Source organism: Hypanus sabinus, chromosome 3 (assembly GCF_030144855.1).
Source record: "Hypanus sabinus isolate sHypSab1 chromosome 3, sHypSab1.hap1, whole genome shotgun sequence".
In the NCBI taxonomy this organism is placed as follows: Eukaryota; Metazoa; Chordata; class Chondrichthyes; order Myliobatiformes; family Dasyatidae; genus Hypanus; species Hypanus sabinus.
The window spans coordinates 11,208,098-11,233,611 of NC_082708.1; the positions used below are offsets into that span (position 1 = coordinate 11,208,098).

General features: G+C 42.1%; 1 protein-coding gene across 1 annotated transcript in view; it reads right to left on the reverse strand.

Annotated features, from left to right (window-relative positions):
- pak1 (p21 protein (Cdc42/Rac)-activated kinase 1) overlaps positions 1–14,991 on the reverse strand; it is a 303,556-nt gene extending 288,565 nt beyond the window's left edge. Inside the window, exon 1 of the mRNA XM_059963735.1 lies at positions 14,798–14,991. The gene's annotated coding sequence lies outside the window, so the exon portion shown is untranslated. The remainder of the gene's footprint in view (positions 1–14,797) is intronic.
- Between the last annotated feature and the right edge of the window lie 10,523 nt (positions 14,992–25,514).

Consider the following 25,514-nt stretch of genomic DNA (forward strand, 5'->3'; position numbering starts at 1 on the left):
AAATCTGCAAACTGGACTTTGTAGTAACTGAGTATCCATTAAAAGAACTTAAGACGACCAAACAATGCTGCAGAAGCAGGACTTGGGCTGCTGGGGTGTGGTGCAGGTCTACCCATGGATTCAAAAAACTCCCAGGAGCAAGAGCAAAGCAGTAATTTGTGCACACAGGTTTTTCATTAACCGCAGAGGAGCATCTCACTAAAAATCAATGGTAAAATGACTGCCCAAGAAAAGGAGCAGCACAAGAAGAAAGTGGAATCTCTTGTGTAAGATTTCTAAATTAGAAATATACAAAGAATTTAATTTACATAACCTAACTGAAATACAGCAAAAATGCTCCAAGGCAGCTACCAAAATAGGTATATACTCAGCGACCAGTGTATTAGGAGCATATGCTCATTAACACAAATATCTAATCAGCCAGTCATGGGCAGCATGATCAAGAGGTTCAGTTACAAACTCCAGAAAGTTTGAAGATGTTGGAAATCCAAAGCCACACACACAAAATGCTGGAGGAATGCAGCAACATCTATAAAAAAGAATAAACAGCTGACATTTTGGGCCCAGGCTCTTCAAGAAGGGTCTCCGCCTGAAATGTCAACTGTTCATCTTTTCCCCCATAGATGCTGCCTGACATGCTGAGTTCTTCCAGTATTATGTGTGTGTTGCAAGAAGTTTAGTTGTTCAGATCAAACATCAGAATGGGGGAGAAACATGATCTAAGTGGCCTTCACCAAGGAATAATTGTTGGTGCCAGATGACGTGGTTTGAGTATCTCAGAAACTGCTGATCTCCTGGGATTTTCACACGCAACAGTCTCTAAAATTTACAGAGCGTGGTGTGGAAACAGTTCAGAGAGCAACAGCATCTTGTTAATATCAGAGATCAGAGGAGAATGTCCATACTGGTTCAAGCTGTGCAGAAGAGCTCCTCTCAAAGCACAGGAGGAGCTTGAGAGGGTTAAAGGAGATCAGGTTAAAGGCCATATTTAAGATGATAGATATTATGGTAACTTCTACTTTACAAAAAGACCACTCGACAACTTGATGGCCAAAACAGCATCTTTATCTGGGATGGCAAATGATATTTACAATACAGAGGTACCTCGTGTGACATGGGTGGAGGAACTATATACAATGCATACTGGGAGTAAAAGAGCGGAAGTAAGGACCCCACCAACCCTGGATCCTGCCTCTTGCTACCAATAGCTCCCCGATAAGTATTAACTTACTTTTAATAATACTCACATTACAACAGATATACACTCAGTAGCTAATTTATCAGGTACTTCCTGTACCCAATAAAGTGGCCACTGAATGTATGTTCGCGATCTTCAGTTGCTGTAGTGATCCACTTCAAGGTTCAACATGCTATGCACTCAGAGATGCTCCTCTGCATGCCACTGTTGTAACGCGGGTGGCAAACTGTATCCATCTCTGCCAATTCTTTGCATTCATCATCTGCATAGAGGAGGGAGCCTGGGGCACAGCCAGCAGTGTGCTCTCCATATTGTACTACCCTGACTTGTGTATCCTGTAGACAGCTAAGATGCAACACCATGGTTGACCCCAACCAGTGAGGGGCCACAATCACACAGACCTAACTGTGAAACAATCACCCACTGAGAGCAGCAACTCTTAAAGGTGTACGCTGAAAGCACAAGTTGCAAACACGTTAAACAGAATACATCAAATAGAAATAATAAAAACCAAAATGAGGTCGCCCATAACATATTCATTCAAGGATTATCAGTTATCCAGTGGCCAGACACCAAGGCATTGTGGACTACAGAAGCGTGGGTTTGGTGTGCCAAGGCTTTTCTCTTTGGAGTGGAGGCGAGTTGATAGAGTACAAATGATGGGTCGTGAGTGCATGGAACACAGTTCTGGGATGGCGATAGAGCCACATACATTCCAGAGACTTAAGAAATTCTAAAATAGGCACATAGATTATAGAAAGATAAGAGGGTTTTATGGGAAGGAAGGGTTGGATTGATCTTGGGGTAGGTTAAAAGGTCAGCACATCATGGGCTGAAAGGCTTGTACTGTGCTGTTCTTTATGTATGTACAATCAGTCCATGTATACAAGTTACTTGTACATTGTGCTTTATAGCATTGTTTCTGTATTTATATTTATGATGTGTTTTTTTAAATTGTGGTCTTTATGCGTTTCAGTTTTTTATGTAGCTTTGGATCCAGAGTAACAATTGCTTTAGTCTTATTTATGCTCGTGTACTGAAGTCTGACAGTGCACAATTTTGAGAAGTGGTAAGTAGAGACAGATATAGGTCAGTGTGGAGATTGTGGGCTGAACAGTCATGTAGTTCAGAAACAGGCCTCATAACTTTTCAGTGTCTAGCTACTACTACACCACTACATCATCCTTTATAATAACATTTTATTCTGGAGATATAATAAAGGCTAATTACAGTTTTTTGGCATTTAATGTTATAGAACACAACATCAACACAAAAAATGTAGCAAAAAGGCTTGAGGTTTAGTTTAATATGTTGTTGATCACATAATCCTGTCCTACATTTCATTTCTCCCCCACCCCGTGGAAACTTTCATAACTAATAATTGCTGCTTTACTGGTTCTAAGCCTGTTTAAATATTTTGCCTTGTACTCTTTACTACAGTACTTCTTCTTGTGGTTTACCAATGTGGACTCAAGTAACCAAGACCGCATATTGAGTGGTGTGCAACATCCGTCCCACTTTAAAAAGAAATCACACACAGGTATCTTTCACTCTTCACTCCAGTGGAAATAAACTAACATTGACCATGAGAGACTCCAATTTCCTCCCACATTCCAAAGATGTACGGTTACAGTTGTGGGTATGCTATGGTTGGCACCAGAAGTGTGGCAATTCTTGTGGGCAACCCTCAGCACAATCCTCACTGATTCGACTAAACACAAATGACAAATTTCACTATACGTTTCAACATACCTTTGACAAATACAACTAATTTTTATAGGCATAGAGCATAGAAACAGGTCCTTCAGCACATCTAGTTCATGCCAATATATTCTGTCTAGTCCCATCGACCTGCACCTGGACCATAGCCCTCCGTACCTCCTCCCATCCATATACTTCTCCAAACTTCTCAAATGATACAATCAAACCCGCTTCCACCACTTCTGCTGGCAGCTTGCTCCATATTCACACCCCTCTCAATCTGTATTCCCCCTAAGGTTTCCCTTAAATATTTCACCTTTCACCATAAACCTATGACCTCTAGTTCTAGTCTCACCCAACCTCAGTGGAAAAAAAGTCTGCTTGCATTAACACTATCTACACCCCTCACAATTTGGAATACCACTATTAAATCTCCCCTGTTTATTGTATGCTCCAGGGAATAAAGTTTTAACCAATTCAACCTTTTCTTATAACTCAGGCCCTCAAGTTGTACCACCGCCGCCACCACTACTAAGTCAACTCAGGCCTAAGGGGGCTGGCGTGGGCATGATGACGTTCCCTCCACTCCTCCCTCTCCCTCATCAGTGTGTTCAGTTCTTCTACATTAACCACACCACTATATTCTAGGAGCGTGTTGACCATAGTCTTGGGAGGGTGCCCAGGGTTCATTTTCCTATGCTTGGGCTCCCATGTGATGACTAGGTTGGCTGGCAACATCCTTTTAAATGTTCTCTGCCTTTTTCATAAAAGATATAATAGATAAATAGAAAAGAAAAATGCACTTTAACCTCAATGTTAGCCAAAATGGAAGATTGAACAACTCACAGACATTACCATCAATATTCTGAAAGTTACAATTGATCAAAAATATTGTATATTTGGACCAGGCACAAAGACTGTGGAAAAACAACGGCTTGGTATACACCAGTGAATGACTCATTCCTCAGTCCCATCTCAAGTCAGAGTGTAATGGAAAAATTCTTACTGTCTGATAAATGCAGCACAATTAACACAAGAAACCCAACACCATCCAGAACAAAAAGGAGTCACTCCTGTTCTCATGTCTATTGCTTATATTTTTCCCTTTTCTTTTTGTATTTGCAGTTTGGTGTCCTTTGCATGTTGGTCGTGTGTCCGTTTCTGTCATGTGAGGTTTTTCATTGATTCTGTTGTTTTTCTATTTACTGTGAATGCCCACAAGTAAATAAATCTTGGGGTAGTAGTATCGGTGATATATCTGTACCTTGATGATCAATTTACTTTGAACTTTGAACCACCTGCTCATGTCTTGCTCCACCATGAGCAAACCCTGGCTACAGTGGACTTCATCACAAAACAGACCACATCAATACGTTAAAGCTCTTTCTAGACACACACACATTTCCACTACCTGCAAGCTCCTCTCCAAGAAGAAAATCTTTCAGCATCAAGTTTAAAATCTTGAAAGGCTCAACCTACTGAAGAATGGCCTTTGTCACACAAACAATTAAGGTGACAGCTCATGTTCATTCTCTCAAGTAAAGGACACATAGCAAAATGGTCTTGTTGACAGTGCCTAAGACTACGTCCACACTACACTGGATAAATCCATAACCAAAACTTTTTTCTACGTTTTTTAACCTTTGTCCACATTAAAACGGAGAATTTCAGAAATGCTCTCCAGGGTGTGTAATTTTGAAAACACCGGATTGGACAGAGCAGTGTGGACGGGGTAACTGGAGAAATCTAAAAATGCTGTCATGACATGCCAGAACAGATTGTGATGGCAGCGCACCATTTCATTGTTTTCTTGAACGCAACCTAACAATTACAGAACAGACGGCAATGAGACTGAAGCCAGAAAAGTTAGGAATGTACTCACCAAATACTTTGATCCATAACCTATAACCATATAACAATTACAGCACGGAAACAGGCCATCTCGGCCCTCCTAGTCCATGCCAAACGCTTACTCTCACCTAGTCCCACCAACCTGCACTCAGCCCATAGCCCTCCATTCCTTTCCTGTCCATATACCTATCCAATTTTACTTTAAATGACAGTATCGAACCTGCCTTTACCACTTCTACTGGAAGCTCCTTCCACACAGCTACCACTCCGAGTAAAAAAATTGCCCCTCGTGTTGCCCATAAACTTTTGCCCCCTGACTCTGAACTCATGTCCTCTTGTTTGAATCTCCCCTCTCAATAGAAAAAGCCTATCAATGTCAACTCTATCAATCCCCCTCATAATTTTAAATACTTCTGTCAAGTCCCCCCTCAACCTTCTATGCTCCAAAGAATAAAGACCTAACTTGTTCAACCTTTCCCTGTAACTTAGGTGCTGAAACCCAGGTAACATTCTAGTAAATCTCCTCTGTACTCTATTTTGTTGACATCTTTCCTATAATTCGGTGACCAGAAATGCACACAATATTTACTGAATAAATAAGTATACTCATTTTGCCCTGTTTTCTGTCATATGAAAGTAGTTTACCTATTTATGCAAGTACTTCTCTGACAATAGATGTGTAACAGCCTAATGTAACATTGTATGGAAATACAAGATAATGCTGATGCAGACATGTTTTATACATTTAACAAGGGGCTTTATTAATGCAACAGAGTTTCAATGTTCATCGTCAGCCGGGTCATACTGTCCATGAACTCCCTGTCGGTTGCCTTCGTATGCTCCAGTATTAGTTTTTTTTTTAAAAACCTGTTAAGTCCGCCTGCTCGAGAAGCAACAGCTGTCCATCGTTTAAGATTTTCTAGTCTGTAACTGCACAAACGCGCACTTTCACAGTGAGATTCGACACCAAACATGTCGCTTGTTTTCGGTAGATGTGTCCTGCGCATGCGCAGTAGGAGATTCGCCGAAATATCCGTTTTAATGTAGACAGAGATATTTTTTAAAAGCACATAGTGTGGACGCCTGTTGTTTTTACGTGAAACCGGCATTTTCAAAATTATCCGGTCTAGTGTAGACGTAGCCTAAATCAGACACTCGAATAAAGAACATTTTCATCCATCTTAGTGTCGAAAATTGTTCTCACCACTTTAAAACCATTAACTATCTAGAACAAAGGAGTTGCAGTTCAGAACACAACAATTTTGCAAGACCACTGTTAATAAGGAGTGCAGCTGAATATCTGAGTTTAAAGTTCAAAGTAAATTTTATTATCAAAGTGCATATAGGTCACCACATACAACCCTGAGATTCATTTTCCTGTGAGCATACTCAGTAAATCTATAGTATGGTAACTATAACAGAATCAATGAAAGATCAATCAAACTGCAGAAGACAACAAAATGTGCATATGCAAATATAAATAGCAATAAATGATGAGAAAATGGGATAATGAGATAAAGAGTCCTTAAAATGAGATCATTGGTTGTGGGAAACATCTCAATGATGGGGCAAGTGAGTGTAGTTATCCCTTTTGTTCAAAAGCATGATAGTTGAGGGGTAGTAACTGTTCCTGAACCTGGTGGTGTGATAAACGTACAATACAGACAGCCCTCCTCATCCTCGAGTTCTGCATCCTCGAATTCAACCAACCACGAATCGAGAAAACCCGGAAGTGTTCTTCCAGCACTTCTTGTTCAAGCATGTACAGACTTTTTTTTCTTGTCATTATTCCCTAAACAATGCAATATAAGAAATATTTTACATAGCATTTACATTCTGTTAGGTATTATAAGTAATCTAGAGATGATTTAAAGTATATGGGAGGATGTGCGTAGGCTATTGTGGATCGGGATCGAAAAAAAATCGTAAGTTCTCTTATTAACTAAGTCGGAATAGGTACATCTGGTATTACTTAGCATCAGTTAGTCAAACGTTTGTCTTTGTATATAGTATTTATTTTACTTTTCTATGCATATAAAATACTTATGAATGTATGCTTACAGACTGTTCCCGCGTGCGCTCTCCATCTGTGCCGGGTTGATGTGGAGGATCAAAAACTCAAAAGTCCAAAACCCAATAATTAAACCCACTGCATTGCTTAGTAATAATTATAATTTTCATTGGGGCAGGGCCTTTCTCACCGTATCCTTTAAAATTGTTCCAATCGACTGTAGCCTAACGCTTTTACAATGACCGATGGTGTTTCACCTCTTTCCGATTGCTTTATTATTTCCACTTTATTTTCAATCTTGATCGTGATTATTTTCGTGAACAGAAACACTGTGGATTCAGAGCTCTACCGCTGGGTTCTAATGTCCACCACATTGAGACAGGTTGAATAAGGGACTTGAGCATCTGTGTTTTTTGGTATCTGCAAGGGGTCCTGGAACCAATCCCTCGCGGATAAGGAGGGCCGACTGTAAAAATCTGATTCTATTTTACTGAGACTTTATTGATAACACCAGAAAGATCCTGTCACAATGCACAAACCATTGGAGGAACTCCATGGGTCAGGCAGCATCGATGGAGGGGAAAAAAGTTTTGGGTCAACTCTCTGTTGGGATTCAACAAAATCTTATCCAAAATTCTGACATCTTTGATAAGATCTTCTTCTAACTGCCAGTGATAATGTGGACTATTTGGGAGCATATTATATATCCACAGAGCACAGAAGGAAGCCCATCCATGCAAGTCCCAGTTGCCTGCGTTTGGTCTCACAATCCTTATTATCAATTCAATTCATGAAGAATGCATTTCAGGCCTGCTTTCCTCAAAGCCCACCAAAAAAAAAGTGACAAATTAAACATTTATCTCAAGATGGCTAAGGCCCTGTTGGTTGACCCGTCTCTGTGACTCAGGACAGAGTGAGTACAAGTTCCACACACAAAATGCTGGAGGAACTCAGCAGACTGGGCAGCATCTATGGGAAAGAGTACATCGATGTTTCGGGCCGAGACCCTTCCTGAAACGTGATTGTACTCTTTTCCATTGATACTGCCTGGCCTGCTGAGTTCCTCCAGCATCTTGTGTGTGTTGCTTGGATTTCCAGCATCTGCAGATTTTTCTCTTGTCTGCAATTGGAGTACAAGTTCCATCCACTCTGGACTAATAAAAGTGGGTGTGCTGCATGATCTGGTGAATATATCATCGAACCGCCATGTCTGCACAATTCAGCAGAGTGTAAAAGTTCTAAGAGCACTGATCAAAGAAGAACTCAGTTCTCTCTGGTATCCTAACCAATCAGATATCATCACTGAAGTGAATTAGTTTTTTATTATCCATTGTTGTTTGAGAAAGCATTCTGCCACATTTACAACAGTCATTACACCTCATAAAATGCCAAATTACATAACATTCACTGGAGCCATACAAACCAAACTGATTTATTTCCCTTCTAAGATGACACACAGCACCTTTACCAATCCTTCACACTGGTATAAGTTATCTGTTCAGATCAGAGAATGAATCTCAAAACCACAAGGTTCCAGGTGAGTGGTGTATAAACTAAACAAATGGAAAAGCCATCGTCACTAGATTACTGCTGGCTTTAAAAACACAAGCACTCCTGCAGCAAGATGAATGAAATAGTGATTTCACAGGCAGTGAGTGACATTGAGTGGTGTCGCAATAACAACCTTACACCCTATTGATGTCAATAAGACCCTGAAAACAACGAACAATTTCTTGAAGGGAAATTGGGAGAACTCACACCAGTCCTGAACAAGCTTCAAGTTCCTGGATGTTGACATCTCTGAGGATCTTTCTTGGGCCCAACATATTGATGCAATTACAAAGAAGGCATGCCAGTGGCTATATTTCATTAGGTACTTGAAGACTTTTGGTAGGTCACCAAAGATTCCACCAAATTTCTACAGATGTACCATGGCCAGTATTCTGACTGGTTGCATCACTGTTTGGTGGTGATGTGTCAATGCACAGGATTGGAAAAAGCTGCAGGGGGTTTTAAATCAGCCAGCTCCATCATGGACACTAGCCTCCCCAGCATCATGGACATCTTCAATAGAAACATAGAAAATAGGTGCAGGAGTAGGCCATTCTGCCTTTCGAGCCTGCACCGCCATTCAGTATGATCATGGCTGATCATCCAACTCAGAACCCTGTACCTGCTTTATCTCCATACCCCCTGATCCCTTTAGCCACAAGGGCCATATCTAACTTCCTCTTAAATATAGCCAATGAACCGGCCTCAACTGTTTCCTGTGGCAGAGAATTCCACAGATTCACCACTCTCTGTGTGAACAACTTTTTCCTCATCTCGGTCCTAAAAGGCTTCCCCATTATCCTTAAACTGTGACCCCTCGTTCTGGACTTTCCCGACATCGGAAACAATCTTCCTGCATCTAGCCTGTCCAATCCCTTTAGAATTTTATACGTTTCAATAAGATCCCCCCTCAATCTTCTAAATTCCAGTGAGTATAAGCCTAGTCGATCCAATAGGCAATCCCTCAAGTCAGTATCCACCATTAAGGACCCTCACCATCGAGGATATGCCTTCTTCTCATTACTATCATCAGAGAGGAGGCACAGAATCCCGAAGACACACTCAATGCTTTGGGAATAGTTTCTTCACCTCCTCCATCAAATTTCTTAACGGACTATCTCACTATTTGCAGTGCTTATTTTTTTATATTTCCAATTGCAACTTATAATTTTTAAAATATATTACACTGTACTGGTACAGCAAAACAACAAATTTCACAATGTATGCCAATGATAATAAACCTGATTCTGATTTTGGCAAAGCACAAAAGATTAGCATGCAAGACGCTCAGACTTTTCCTTTGAAATGGTGTAAAAATACCTAATGTTACATGCTTTGGTTGAAGAAGGAAAAAATAAAGACTCCCCCATCATCAGTGCCATTAAATCGTCTGAGCCACCATGGAATAGGAGATACAGAAGCCTGAAGTCCCACAGCACCAAGTTCAAGAACAGCCACTTCCCTTTACTCATTCTGTTCTTGAATCAAATGGCAGCACTACTTCAGCATAGTAACACTCTCCTCTCCTACCAGATTTCTTCTTCTCCAACCCTTGACCTTTCCCACCCATCAGGCTTCACCTATCACCCTCTAGCTAGCCTCCTTCCCTTCTCCCCACTTTCCCCTTTCTTCTCAGTTCTGAAGGGTCTCAGCCCAAAATGTCAATTGTTTATACACTTCCATAAATGAGTGAGTTCCTTCATCATCTTGTGAAGCTTTGAATTTCCAGCATCTGCAGAACGTCTTCTGTTTATGATAGCAACAATATGACCAATTTGCCCCACAATGAACTTAGACTTTTTGTTCTAATTGTATGCTTTATCTTTTTCTAGTGAATATTGCGTCTACAATGCTATGTGCCTATGATGCTGTTGCAAGTAAGCTTTTTACTACACTTAAGGATACTTGTGCAAACCACAAGAGACTCAATTTTGAATGACTTGAGAGCTCAGCGATTCAATCACAAATGAGAAAATCTGCAGATGCTGGAAATCTGAGCAACACGCACAAAATGCTGGAGGAACTCAGCAGTCCAGGCAGCATCTGGGAAGAGTCCAGTCAGCAGGACTGGAGGAAAAAGCTAAGGACTAGATTTAAAAGGTGGAGGTAGGGGAGAGAGAAACACCATGGTTATAAGTGAAACCTGAAGGGGGAGGGATGAAGGAAAGTGCTGGGAAGTTGATTGGTGAGACAGAAAGCCATGGAAGAAAGGGGAAAGGAGCACCAGAAGGTGATGGGTGGGCAAGGAGATAAGGTGAGAGAGGGAAAAGGGGATGGGAAATGAAGAAGGGTAGGGGGGGTCATTACCGGAAGATTGAGAAATCGAAGTTCATGCCATCAGGTTGAAGGCTACCTAAATGTTGTTCCTCCAACCTAAGTGTGGCCTCATCACGACAGTGGAGCAGGCCATGGATCGACATATTGGAATGGGAATGGGAAGTAGAATTAATATGGGTAGCCACTGGGAGATTCCACTTCTTCTGGCAGATGGAGCACAAGTGCTCTTTTGTCAGCCTAAGGGAAGAGGTTGGAAGAAATTTCTTTATCAGAAGTTCAAACAGCAGAAAATACAATGGCATGGGTACAAACAGGGTATGCACCTATAACACTGAATATAATCCACAACCTATGGTCTCACTTTCAAGTACTCTACAACTCATGTTCTCAATATTATTCATTATTTATTTATTGTTTTTTCTTTTGCAGTGTGTAGTTTTTCATTGATTCTATGGTAATTTGTTTGTTCTACTGTGAATGCCTGCAAGAAAATGATTCTCAGAGGACTATACAATTTAGTAACAAATTTACTTTGAACAGTGGATATGCACCTACAGAGGAGAACTTGGGTGTGAAGATGGAAGCAGAGTAATGATAAAGAACTACAAAGAAATCAGAGAGTGGGGATTAGTCTTTGCTTCAACAAGTTTGATGTGGACATGGAGTTGAAAAGTCCCTTTCCGTGCTGCAGTTTTCCCTGCTTCTATTGGGAGAATGCAGAACATGTTGAGGTTTGTAACTAGGTCAAGAGTGAGAGACCAATGGAAAAAGCTGTTATTATGGGTCTCGTCACAGACCAAACAGCAACGATGGTCTGAAAGCACCACACAAGAATAACTGACAAGAGCCTTAAAAATGAATTACCTGGTATGTTTCTTTTATGACTACAAAAAAAATAGTAAAACAGCAGTCCTGGGTCCTGATCGGAAAGTGAAAACAGAGCAGCTCAGACAAGTAGCAAGACAAACTTCACCAATTAACATAGTGCTTGACAAAGCAAGTACTCTGTTGCTAATTATTAAAGCACACCACTGGGTTGGTTACTCAAAATTAAAAAAAGAACAAAGTTTCAGATGCCTTTACTGAAAGGAACACATTCAGCCAGAGAGACAGTGAAGCCATTCAACACATTTTTTATAAAACTCCTTCATTTCCATCCCAACAGTACTTAAGTAGAACTTGAAACTTGAATTAATTCTGAAGCATTAAACAGTAAAAAGAGAATATATTGTTAGCACAACATAACTATTCCAAGTTCAAACAATGTCAAAATTTCAAATTGCCTTTTCTTATATGTAGCAGCTCACTTGAAGAGCATAGAATGCTAACTCAATTAATGTCACAGATTACAAGTTCTCTCTAAAAGAATGCAAATGTTTCCTTCTTGACTACACTTAGCACATACAGACAAGAATGTAAAGGTTTTGCTGAAAGAATTGTGCAGATTTGCTTCACTGTGCCAAGGAGAGAGAGGGGATTTAGAGAACACCTCAAAATCATAAAACATATTTCATTAAAGTGAGCAGATAGAACCCAATTCCAAAAGCCAGAAAAGTGGTACCTAGCAAATTGCAATTAGTTTGTTACTATGACACGTACCAAGATACAGTGAAAAGCTTGCCTTGCAGACATTCATATAGATCAGATCATTACACAATGAACTGAGGTAGAACAAGGTAAAATAATTAACAATCTAAAGTGTAACAGATACATGGAAAGTACAGTACAGTTAAACTATAAGGTGCAAGGTAACAATGCAGACTGTGAGGTCCAGAGACCATCTTATTGCACAAAGAAATCATTTAATAGTCTGATAACATTAGTGTGATATTGTCCTTTAGACTGATGGTATGTGCTTTCATGTTGTTGTATCTCTCCCCCAATGGGAGAGGGGAGGAGAGAAAATGTATGGGGTGGGTTGGGTATTTGATTATATTGCCCGTTTTGCTGAGGCAGCAAGTTCACAGTGGATGGCTGGTTTCCATGAATCGCTGAGCTGTGTCCACAACTCTCTGCAGTTTCCTGCAGTCCCATGTAGAGTAGCTATCATATCAAGCTGTTATGCATCCTGATAGGATGCTTTCTACTGTGTATCAATGTACTGTGTTTTTGACCATGATCTATGTGGTTGGACCAGCAATAGACTATTAGTGACGTTCACTCCAAGGAACATCCTAGGAATAAGAAGTTATTGTTGATAATGTCATTATCTTTAAATCAATGTAATTATTTAAATAGATACAATTTATTTTAAAATTTGTTCTGGTAGACACTTAAATATTCAAGGCGGGGAAAGATAAGCTCCTGATGAGAATGCAAGGAATGGATAAAAGAACAGCATGGATATTGTGGGCTGAAGGGCCTGTTTCTTTGCCGTATAAATATGACTCTTTGTTCATTGTAGATTGTTTAATTAACACACTCCCTCCCATTAAAGACTTTTTCTTATGCTAGTTTGTTTTACAGCCTTGTGTTCAAAGTCTCCAAATGCATTCCCTCTCTTTCATTGTAGTGAGTGAAACCTTTGCAAGTAATCACATTTTTAAATTCCTTTACAGAGGTAAACATTCCTTTAAATGTATGTTATCCCAAAGGGGTTAACTTCACTCAACACCACCTCATCATTGAAAAGTTCCCACAACCTACAGACTCACTTTCAAGCACTCATTTCATGTTCTCAATACTTACTTACTTAGTATTATTCCTTTCTTTTTGAAATTTGCAGTTTGTTGTCTTTGTGCAGTGGTTGAACGCCCAAGTAGGTGCGGTCTTTCATCGACTGGGCTGTATCCACCACTTTCTAATCAAACAAAAAAGTTCAACACACACACAATGCTGGTGGAACTCAGACCTTTGACCTTTGACTCGTTTATTCCCCTCCATAGAGACTGCCTGACTTGCAGAGTTCCTCCAGCATTCTGCGCATGAGCCTCACGCCATTTCTGTACTCTCCTTTGGCTCTGCACCACTCTAAATTTTGGCCCTCAGTCACCTCCATGTAATAATTTATGTTTCAACTAGCTGTGAGATCGAAAATTCTGGTCTTTAATCCTCTTACTACTTTGATCAGGGTATAGCCAATTATCTTGATGAGAATGTCATCACAAATTTTGGTCTGGAAACATTCCTAAGATGCAATTTAGGCTATTTTAATTAATTACTTAAATGTTATAACTGCTGTATAATACAACATTCATCACTGGAACAGAGAACCCTACAAAAAGTGGTGGATATGGCACAGTCCATCGTAGGTAAAACCCTCCCCACCGTTGAGCATATCCACACACAGCCCAGTAGCAGGAAAGCATGCATCCATTTTAACAGACATCAGGCTATGCTCTCTTCTCATTACTGCCATAGGGAAGGAGGCATAGGAGCCTCAGGAACACATACCATCAGGTTCAGAAACAGCCTACACCCACCAAGTTCCTGAAACAGCATGAATAACTTTACTCACCTCAACACTGAACTGATTCCACAACCTATTGGTCTCACTTCCAAGGACTCTACAACTCATGTTCTCAAATATTATTTATTTACTTAATTATTATTATTATTATTTTTCTTTTTGTCATCGTTTGTACAGTCTGTCATCTTTTGCACATTGGTTGTCTGCCAGTCTCTGTTTTTGTGTAGGTTTTCATAATGTTTCTTTGTATCTACTGTCAATGCCTGCAAGAAAATGAATCTCAGGGTAGTACATGGTGATATATAGGTACTTGGATATTAAATTTACTTTTGACAGATTATATGTGCACTATTTAATATGCGCAGGCGAAGTCTGTTCAGATGAGTGAGACTTATAAGGAACGCATATACAGAACAAGCTTCATTACCTATCACAGGACTAAGTCACACAACGCTCTGGGCGCGTTCAGTTCATAATGTATATTCGAAGTTTACACCGAGCAGGGTGACACGGTGCGCAGTCCGAGGGCCAGCCCGGGCTCCGTATTGCCACGGTGCACGCTCCAGGTTCCGTGGGGATACGGTGGATCACCCCGGGCTCTGCACCGACACGGAGCGCGCCCCGGGGGGTCAAGCCGGGCCCCGGGGAGGGGTCACCCCGGACTCCGTATTGGCAACGCCGGTTTACGCGGGGATTCCGCACGTGGTACGCACGCGCGGTTGTCACGGTGACCGACATCATGTAGGCGCGGGGCGGACCCGAACGCGAGCTGCTGCCTGGTTGGCTGCTTCGAACCTGCCTTCAAAACCCAGTTCGGAAAGCGATGGCTCGTCGCCTCTCTGCCGCCAACCCGGTCAGTTCACCGCAGCTTCCGCTCCCAGACCTTCCGTTGAAAGGCTTCCCGTTGACCGGTCCCCGCCGCAAACGCAGCCTCTCGCCCGTCCGCTCCCCGTCTCCGTCCGACTGCCGCTGCCTCAGCCTAACCTACTGGCGGTGTCTGCAAGGCCCGCCCCCCCCGCGCGCGCTCTGTTCCCATTCGCAGCTTCCTCTTCACCGCGCCTTCCAATTGGCTCCGCACTCGCGTCAATGAGACGGACTTCTGTCCTCGACTTTGGGTTGACGTCAAGGCCGGAAGCTATTTTCAATGATGTCATTGTTTTACATCATTCCAAAAATTTAAAGAGGTAATGATATGTTTTGAACCCACTATTTAGTTTTCTCAGCAATTATTTAACAATTAAAATTTGTAAGGATGCTTTTTTATCTTTCTGTGAAATATTTAAAGCTTACACTTTAGTACTGAGGGAGTGCTGACTTTTGAATATGATATTAAATACTGCATCAGAAATAACGTCTAATTGCATCATATCAGAAAATAGGGAGATTTTATCAATGTTCTGCCTATTATTTATCCTACACCAGCATTATTAAAGCTCTTGTTTACTGCTGCAATGAGGTCAGATGCAGATTGGAGAAGCAACACCTTGTATCACATCGGGGTAGCTCATGGATGGAGTGAAGATCAATTTCTCAAACTTTCAGTAATGCCCCCCCCATCTTTCACCATTCCCACCTCTCTCCCCTTATCTTTTCACCTGCCCATCACCTCCCTCTGCTGCTGCTCCTCCTTCCCTTTCTTCTGTAGCATTCTGTCCTTTCCTGTCAGATTCCCCCCATCTCTAGCCCTTTATCTATTTCTCCAAACAACTTCCCAGCTCTTTACTTCAATCCTTCCCCTGCCAGTTTCACCTTTCACCTTGCACTTCTTCCTTCCCACTTATCTGACTTCTTATCTGACCTCCTCTTTTTTTCTCCAGTCCTCGTGAAGGGTCTCAGTCCAAAATGTTAACTGTTTATTCAATTCCATAGATGCTGCCTGATCTGCTGAGTTCCTCCAGCATTTTGTGTATGTATCCTCTTCCGTTCTCACCTGCCTGTCACCTCCCCCTTCCTTATCCCTTTCTCCCATGGTCCATTCTCTTATCCGATTCCTCCTTCTTCAGCCCTTTAGGAATTCCACCTATCACCACACATCTTCTCATTTCATTCCCCCCTCCCCCACCCAGCTGACCACCTATCACCATCTTCACTTGTACTCCTATCCCCAACACCACCATCTTATTCTCTCTTCTTCCTCCTTTCTTTCCAGTCCTAAAGAAGGGTCTCAGCCCAAAACATTGACTGTTATCCCATTCTGTAGATGCTGCCTAACCTGCTGAGTTCCTCCATCATTGCATGTGTGTTACTCTGCATGTCCAGCATCTGGAGAACCTCTTGAGTCTATTATTAAAACCTTATGTCTCATGAATTCTTTAACAATTGAGAATTTATTGTTGTTTATGTGGACTTGCTTAAGCCATAACACATGCATTTCTATATTATGTGACTATTATTATGTCCTGGCCAGTTCTGCATAAATCTATTCTATCACTCAGATCTTTAAAAATGTAATGACATTTTTTCTTTACAAAACCTTCCTCTTGATTGAAGCAAAACGATTTTTCCACCTCCAAATAATTAGAAGTTAATGTCAATTACTTAGGAGAGTCTCCTCCCTATTTTTCAGTCTTGATACCTAAGTAATCTTTCCTCAAATCTTCCAGATCCATGCAATTTCTGCATTGTGACTTTTTCGGGAGCAGATCCTATTGATCTATTTGATTGTATTAACCACATATCCTTTGCTTTTAAAAAAGATGATCAAACTATGGAATTGTGCAATACAGCAACATGCCCTCAGCCGCCATTCCTATGCAAGCCATCGTACCCATTAGTATTTATCCCACTTACCCAAACTTAGTCTGTGCCTTGGCAGTTCAAAGACTTAAATAGATAGTTATTTAAAAATCAGTAATGATTCAGATTCAGGTTACAAAGTTCAAAGGTTCATTTTATTGTTGATGTATGGATGTACAATACATCTCTGATGTTTGTCTTCTCCAGACAGCCATGGAATACAGAAAGATCATAGAAGTTGTTGAAAGAAAAGACATTAATTATTCCCTCAGGATGAAAAAACAAAACTTGTAAACCCCAAAATCCCCCACCCCCTCCCTTGCAGAAAAATAAACAATAGCATCAAATCCCAGTGCACTTCCACGTGGGAAAGAACAGTGACAATAACGGTAAATCCCTGACCCCCTCACTCGCAGAAAAGAACAGCAACAATAGCGTCAAAACCCCCACACCCCTTTCACACACACAAAAAAACTAACTTATCACCCACCCACACAGAAGAACACCAAGAACAGACCCCAAATCCCCAACTGCTCCCTCTCACAAAATTAATTTATTATCCACCTGCCAATTGGCTACGAGAATGAAAACACAGAAAAACTTAATATAAAGACCAATATAAAGTACAGTACATTTATCGGATAAATCTCAGAATATCGGAAGCATCTTCCCATCAGCATTCAAGGAGAGCAGTCACACAAACTCAGTCGTTCCGTGAAGAGTGACCGCCACCCCGGGTCCGAACGCCAGCAACCCGAGTACCGATCGTTGTCACCCCCGTGGCCTCCGTTGAGAGCAATTCCTGAACCACTCTGCATTCACCTCAATGCTTCAATCTTCCTCGATGCTTGGAGGTGGAAGTGTTCATGATCCATTTTCCACCCCTCAGCTCGCGTTCTCAGTCCTTTTTGGAACCCCCTCGTTCATTTATCACACGTACATTGAAAAATGTTTCATTTGAGTTAACAAGCACAATAACCCAAGGAGGTGCAGGGGGCAGCCTGCAAGTGTTACCACAGATTCGACCACCAACATAGCATGCCTACCATGCTTGGCAGAACAACACAAGTGGCAACAACAACAAAAATCTATGTGAGTATCAAGTTTATTATTACTGACAGAGGGCGTGACGTTTGTTACCTTGTGGCAGCTTAAGACATAAAGATTACTGTAAGTTAAAAATAAATTAACTAATAGTGCAAAAGGGAAATAATAAGATCGTGTTCATGGGTCCATGGACTATTCAGAAATCTAATGGCAAAGGGGAAGAAGCTGTTCCTAGAACTTTGAGGGTGGGTCTTCTGGCTCCTGTATCTCCTCCCCGATAGATGTAATGAGAAGAGGGGTGATGGCCTTTAATGATTATGAAGAAAGCACAGCAGCACCTCCACTTCCTCCGAGGTCAGCATGGCAACTAAAACTCTGACATATCTCGATAGATGTGTGGTGGAGAGTATATTGACTAGTTGCATCATGCCCTTGAAAGGAAAACACTACAAAAAGTAGTAGATACAGCCCAGTCTAACATGGGTTAAGCTCTTCCCTCCATTGAATACATCTACATCTACAACTGTCGCAGGAAAGCAGCTTCCATCATCAAGGATCCTCACCACCTATAACATGATCTCTTCTCAGGAAGAAGATAAATGAGCCTTGGAACTCAGAGCACCAGGTTCAGGAACAGTTATTAACTTTTAACCATCAGCCTCTTGAACCAGAAGGGATAACTTCACTCAATTTCACTTGCCTCATCACTGAACTGTTCCCACAACCTAGGGACTCACTTCAATGGACTATTCATTCTGAGCTCTCGATATTTATTGCTTACTTTTTTTTCTTTTGTATTTGCACAATTTGTTGTCCTTGGTACATTGGTTGGTTGTCTGTCCTGTTGGGTGAGGTCTTTCATTAGTTCTGTTGTATTTCTTGGATTTACTGTGTGTGCCTACAAGAAAGCAAATCTCAGGGTTGTATGTGATGACATATATGTATATTGATAATGAGTTTACACTTATCTTTCATGTTTTCCACCTTCAAAGTTCATAGTATATTTATTATTAAGGTAGATAGATGTGTGGTGGGTTATATATATATATATAGTTATATATGTCACCTTATACAACCCTGAGATTCATTTTCTTGCGGGAATTCACAGTAAATACAAGAAACACAATAAAATTAATGAAAGACCAACAGAATAGAAGGTCACCCAATGTGCAAAAGATAACAAACTGTACAAATACAAAATGTAAGAGAAAAATTACCTTCTTGAATCACCGCATTTTGGAGACGTCCTTGATGGTGGGTGAGTTGTACCCATGATGAAGCTGGCTGGGTGTGCAGCACGCCGCAGGTTCTTTTGATCCGGTATGTTGGAGTCTCCGCACCAGGCAGCAATGCAGTCAGTTAGAACATGCTCCCCCAACATTATGCTGATGTTGACTTGAATACAGTGGTTTAGATATAGTTTGCATCTTTTTACCATAATTAAAGGGAGAATTGTTGAGATCACAGCAAATACAAAAAATAACATTAAAAATAACTGTAAAAATAACTCTTATCCTAATGCAGCTGAGCCACCTTGCATCTTTTTACGACATTAAAGGGAGAGAGTATTGTTGAGATCACAGCAAATAAGAATAACAGCAAAATATTGGTCGAGAGAAAAAGAACGCCAAAACTTTGTGTATGGAGACACCGTGTGGTTGGTAGTCATTACAGCAAAAATTTATTTACCTTTCACTATAATATTGTTGGATTTCAGGAAAAGAATATGGTACATTATAGAACAGTAGAGGAACTTTGGCCCGTGATGTGCCGACCTACTCAGAGAACAATCTAACCCTTCCTTCCTACGTGGCCCTCCATTTTGCTTTCATCCTTGTGCCTGTTTAAGAGTTTTGTAAATGATTCAAATGTATCTGCCCCTACCACCACCCCTGGCAGAGGTTTCCAGGTGGTGGACTTCCCTGGGGATGGATGCCAAACAATAAACTTGAACTTGCAATAATTTTATACTTCCGCCCACAGTTACAACTACGCAGACCAGCCTCAATAGCAGCTGTGTCAAACTGACTGGCCACAGATAGGCACTGAAACCTTTAACCCCAATCTGTTACTTAGGCAATGAATTATGGTGACAGGGAGAATACATTTCTCCCTCCTCACATATATCCCTGCAAGCGGCCACCTACTGATACACCTCCTCCCTCACCTCCATTCAAAACCCCAAACAGTCCTTGCAGATGAGGCAACACTTCACATGCGATTCTGATGGGCTCATCTATTGTGTCTGGTGATCCCAATGTGGCCTCCTCTACACTGGTGAGACCCGTCATAAATTGAGGGAACATTTCATCGAGCACCTGCACTCCATCCACCACAAGTGGAACTTTCCAGTGGCCAGACATTTCAATTCCAATTCCCATTCCCGTTCTGACATGTTGGTCTATGGCCTCGTCTTGCGTCAAGATGAGGCCACCCTCTTGGTGGTGGAGCAACCCATATTCCATCTGGGTAGCCCCCACTATGATAGTAGAATATTGATTTCTCCTTTTGGTAAAATCATTGTTCCCTCCCCCTCTCCACTTATTCTATTCCCCACTCTAGCCTCTTACCTCTTCTCACCTGCCTATCAGTTCTCTCTGGGATCCCTCCTCCTTCCTTTTCTCCTATGGTCCACTCTCCTCTCTTATTAGATTCTTTCTTCTCCAGCCCTTTAACTTTCTAACTCACCTGGCTTCACCTACCACTTGCTAGCTATCCTCCTTCCCCTCCCACCACCTTTTTATTCTGGCATCTTCCCCATTTCTTTTCAGTCCCGAAGAAGGGTCTTGGCCTGAAACATTGACTGTGTATTCATTTCCATGGATGCTGCCTGACCCAGCAAATTCCTCTTGCATTTTGTGCGTGTTGCTTTGAACTACCATTTTAGCTAGCATTCCGCTGTAGATAGGTTACATAGCTTGGCTTTAGTTTTAACTCATTGCCCTCATGGTAATGTTGCAGCTCTATAAAACCCTGATTAGACCACATTTGGAATGTTGTGTTCTGTTCTGGTTGCCTCATTATAAGAGGAATGTGAAAACTTTAGAGAGGGTGCAGAGATTTCCCAGAATGCTGCCAGGATTGGAGAGCAGGTCTTATGAGGATAAGTTAAGTGAGCTGGGGCTTTCCTCTTTGGAGTGAAGGAGAATGAACTTTTTGGTTTGATCGAAGTGTACAAGATGATAAGAGACATAGATCAAATGGATAGTCAGTAACTTTATCCCAGGCTCCAAATGATTAATACGAGGGGGCATAATTTAAGATGATTGAAGGAAAGGATGGGGGGGGGGAATGTCAGAGGTAATTTTTTTACACAGAGAGAGTGGTGGGTACATGGAACACCCTGCAAGGGTGATGGTGGAGGCAGATTACATTAGGGATATTTAAGAGAGTCTTAGGTAGGCACATGGATGACAAAAAAATGGATGGCTGTGTGGGAGGAAAGGGATTAGCAAGACCTGTGGAAAGGAACAACTGTTCATACTGTATTTCAGCTCTGTGACCCTTTGTCAGAATGGGGAAGGAGAGATAAAAAAAAAGGTAAGTTTTAATTTGCCTCAAAGCTGCTGAGAGGAATGGATAAGACAGTGGGTGAGTCCAAAGTAACTGAGGATCCTGGCGAGTGTCCCAACTTTGTAAATTTCCCTGTGTAACTGGATAGTGACTTGGGCCTGATTCTGGCACCTGTTCTCAGCCCCATCTATCTGTGGACCAGGTAACTATGAGCTATCTCTCAGCAAAGAATTAAATCTCAAACTGAGTCCATTTATTGAAGAGGGAAGAGGGGAGCTTCGAAATTCTTTTCTTGTCAAAATATTTGCAATTGTTTGTCAGTTTCTTTCAATAGAAAGTGTGCCATGAGAAGGTCCTACTACGTGAAACTGTAGGCCCATGAGCCAGGCCTCATTGGGGGATCAGAGGTAGAGTGGGAAAGCAACTTTAAATTCCTCGGTGTTATCATTTCAGAGGACCTGTCCTGGGCCCAGCACATAAGTGAAATTATGAAGAAAGCACGGCAGCGCCTCTACTTCATTAGAAGTTTGCGAGGATTTGGCATGACATCTAAATCTTTAACAAACTTCTATAGATAGGTGGAGGGTATATTAATTGGTTGCATCACAATGGAAACCTGCAAAAAGTAGTGGACAACACACACAAGATGCTGGAGGAATTCAGCAGACCAAGCAGCATCTATGGAAAAGAACACAGTAGACGTTTTGGGCCGAGGCCCTTCAGCAGGACCAGAGGTAAAAAAGCTGAGGAGGTAAAAAATGGGATGTGTTGGAAATTTTTTTTATTAGGTGTTGGAGGGAGGTGTAGGAAATGGACCATGTAAACATAGACTGTTCCACATAGATAACAAATAGGCAGTTATAGCTGGGTCCCATGCAAGTGCCCATGGCTACACCTTTTGTTCGAAGGCAGTGGGAGGAGCCAAGGAGAAATTATGTAGAGTGAGGACAAGTTCCACTAGGTGGTGGAGAGTGGTAAGTGGAGGGGTACTGGCTAGTTCTGGTGTTCCAGAAAGAAACGGAGAGCTTTGAGGCCTTCCTGGTGGGGGATGGAGGTGTATAGGGACTGGATATCCATAGTGAAAATAAGATGTTAGGAGCCAAGGAATCTGAAATCACTGAAAAGATCAAGAGTATGTGAAGTGGCATGGATGTCGGTGGGAAGGGACTGAACTGGTGGGGGGAGGGGAATGAAACAGTCGAGGTATGCAGAGATGAGTTCAGTAGGACAGGAATAAGCTGAAACAATGGGTCTGACTGGACAAGCAGGTTTGTGGATCTTGGGTAGGGTGTAGAAGTGGGAGGTGCAGGGTGCGGGAACTGAGGTTGGTGGCAGTGGATGGGAGATCCCCAGAGTCAGAAAGGTTGCTGATGGTGTTGGAGACAATGGCCTGGTGTTCCTTCGTGGAGTCCTGTTCAAGGGGTAAGTAAGAGGAGGTGTCTGAGTGAATATGGCCCAGTCCATCATTGGTAAAGTCCTTCCCACATTGAGCACATCTATACGGAACATTATCACAGGAAAGCAACATACATCAGCGGGGAACCCCATCACCCAGATCATGCGCTCTTGCTGCTGCCATCAGGAAGAAAGTACATGAGCCGCAGGACTCACACCACAAGGTTCAGGAACAGTCAACCATCAGGCTCTTGAACCAGAGTTGCCTCATCACTGAACTGTGCCCATAAACTACAGACTCATTTTCAAGGACTCTTCACCTTGTCTTCTTTACATTTATTGTTATTTATTTATTTATTTATTTATTATTTTTTCTTTTGTATTTGCACAATGTGTTGTCTTTTGCGCACTGGTTTCCACCTTGTTGGTGTGCAATGTCTTTCAAGGATTCTGTTATATGCCTGCAAGAAAACAAACCTCAGGGTTGAATATGGTGACATACTGTATATATATTGAGATAATAAATTTACTTTGAACTTTAAAGTGACTTGCAGACTTTGAAGTAGCTTTCTGAAATGCACCCTCTGTTGTGATTATAGAGAACACAATAGATGACGTGTGTAACTGTAAGATCCCAGAGATAATAGTAAGATAATCTTGTATATGTCTGTTAACTGGTGACTAGGATACCTTAGATAACACCCACACTCTGCTTGGAAGTCATGTTGCGACCTTCAGCATCTCCCTGACAACTCAGACAGCAGTCTTGGTTTTATGTTTCAGCCCACTAATAACTGGCTGAAACTATGGAAGATAACTAAAGCAATAACAACAAAATGAATTGTTTTTAATTTCAAAAATAAACTTTCTATTCATAAGAAATGTGTACAAAAAGCAATGCAAGGCTTTCTTCACATTCTTAGCGTCTTTCAGTCTATATGTTAAAGTGTTATCAGCAGGGCTGCAAGGACCAGTCAATTGGCACACCCATAGTTTAAGCCTGGACAGTAGGATCCCATCATTGGCTAGTCCAGGTGTTGACAATGTAGATCGGAGCCAGAAGTCCAGAAGTCAAAGCTTGGAGACTGGAGACTGAAGGCCTGGAGTGTGAGTGTGTGTGTGTGTGTGTGTGTGTAGAAAGGAGCTCGTTTTGTTGTTGTGCTTTATTGAATTCTGTGTTGTCTTGCTGATCATTGTTGGTACACTATATGGAATGTATGGCGATGCTTGTGGGCTGTCCCCAGCACATCCTTAGGTTGTGTGGTTGTTAACACAAATGACATATTTAACTGTATGTTTCGATGTACATGTGATAAATATATCTGAATCTATACATCTGTAGTGTTAGCACATTCTATGTATAAGGTATCATTGCTACATATGTGATTTTCTTAGAGAATACAAGTTTTAACAGTCTATGCTCCAAATCTATACTGACACCACTCCCCAACTATTCCTCCACTACATAGATGCTGCTTCCTGCACCCATGTTGAGCTCGTCAATTTCATCAACTTTGCCTCTAACTTTCACCCAGCCCCTTAAATTCACTTGGTCCATCTTGGACACTTCTCTCCCCTTTCTTGATCTCTAGGTCTCCATCTCTGGAGACAGACTATCCACTGACATCTTCTACAAATCCACTGGCTCCCATAACTACCTTGACAATACCTCTTCCCTCCCTGCCCAATGCAAAAATGCTATTCCCTATTCCCAGTTCCTCTGTCTCCACCGCTTCTGCTCCCAGGATGAGGCTTTCCGTTCCAGGACTTCTCAAATGCCCTTTTTCTTTCAGGATCGTGGTTTCTCTTCTGGCGTCGTCAAAGATGCCCTCACCCGCTTCTCCTCCACTTCCCGCACTTTAGCCCTTAACCATCCTCCCGTCACCACAACAGGGACAAGGTTCCCCTTGTCCTCACCTACCACCCCACCAGCCTCCGGATCCAGCATATTATCCTCCGCAACTTCCGCCACCTTCAATAGGACCCCACCACCAAGCACGTCTTTCCCTCCGTACCCCTCTCGGCTTTTCGCAGGGATCGTTCCCTCCACAACTATCTGGTCCACACATCCCTCCCCACAGAACTCCCACCTGGCACTTATCCCTGCAAGCGCAAATGCTACACCTGTCCCCACACCTCCTCCCTTACCACCATTCCGGGCCCCAGACAGTCCTTCCAGGTGAGGCAACACTTCACCTGCGAGTCTGCTGAAGTCGTCTATTGCATTCAGTGCTCCTGGTGCGGCCTCCTCTACATCAGTGAGACCCGACGCAGATTGGGGGACCGCTTTGTCGAGCACCTACACTCCGTCCATCACAATAGACAGGACCTCCTGGTTGCTACCCACTTCAACTCTGCCTCTCATTCCCATCATTCCCTCCTCTACTGCCATGATGAGGCCAAACTCAGGTTGGAGGAGCAACACCTCATCTACCATTTGGGTAGCCTCCAGCCTGGTGGTATGAACATTGAATTCTCCAATTTCTGGTAATTCCCTCCCCCTATCCCAGGTCCCTCTCTGCCTCTCTCCGCCTCTCTCCCTTTTCAACTTTCTGCTTCTTTATCTCTACAGTTCTTTCATGTTTATCCCCTCCCCCCTTTATCTTTCCTCTGGTTTTCCACCTGGCGCCTTTAGGCCCTACCCCCTCCCCTATCGCTATTACTGGGCTTTGGTCCTCTCTTCCCCACCCATTCCTGATTCACCCATTCCCCACCCATTCTCGGCCCGAAATGTTGGCTACTCTTTTCTCACGGATGCTGCCTGACCTGATGAGTTCTTCCAGCGTTTATGTACATATTCTTTGATCCACAGCACCTGCAGTTGT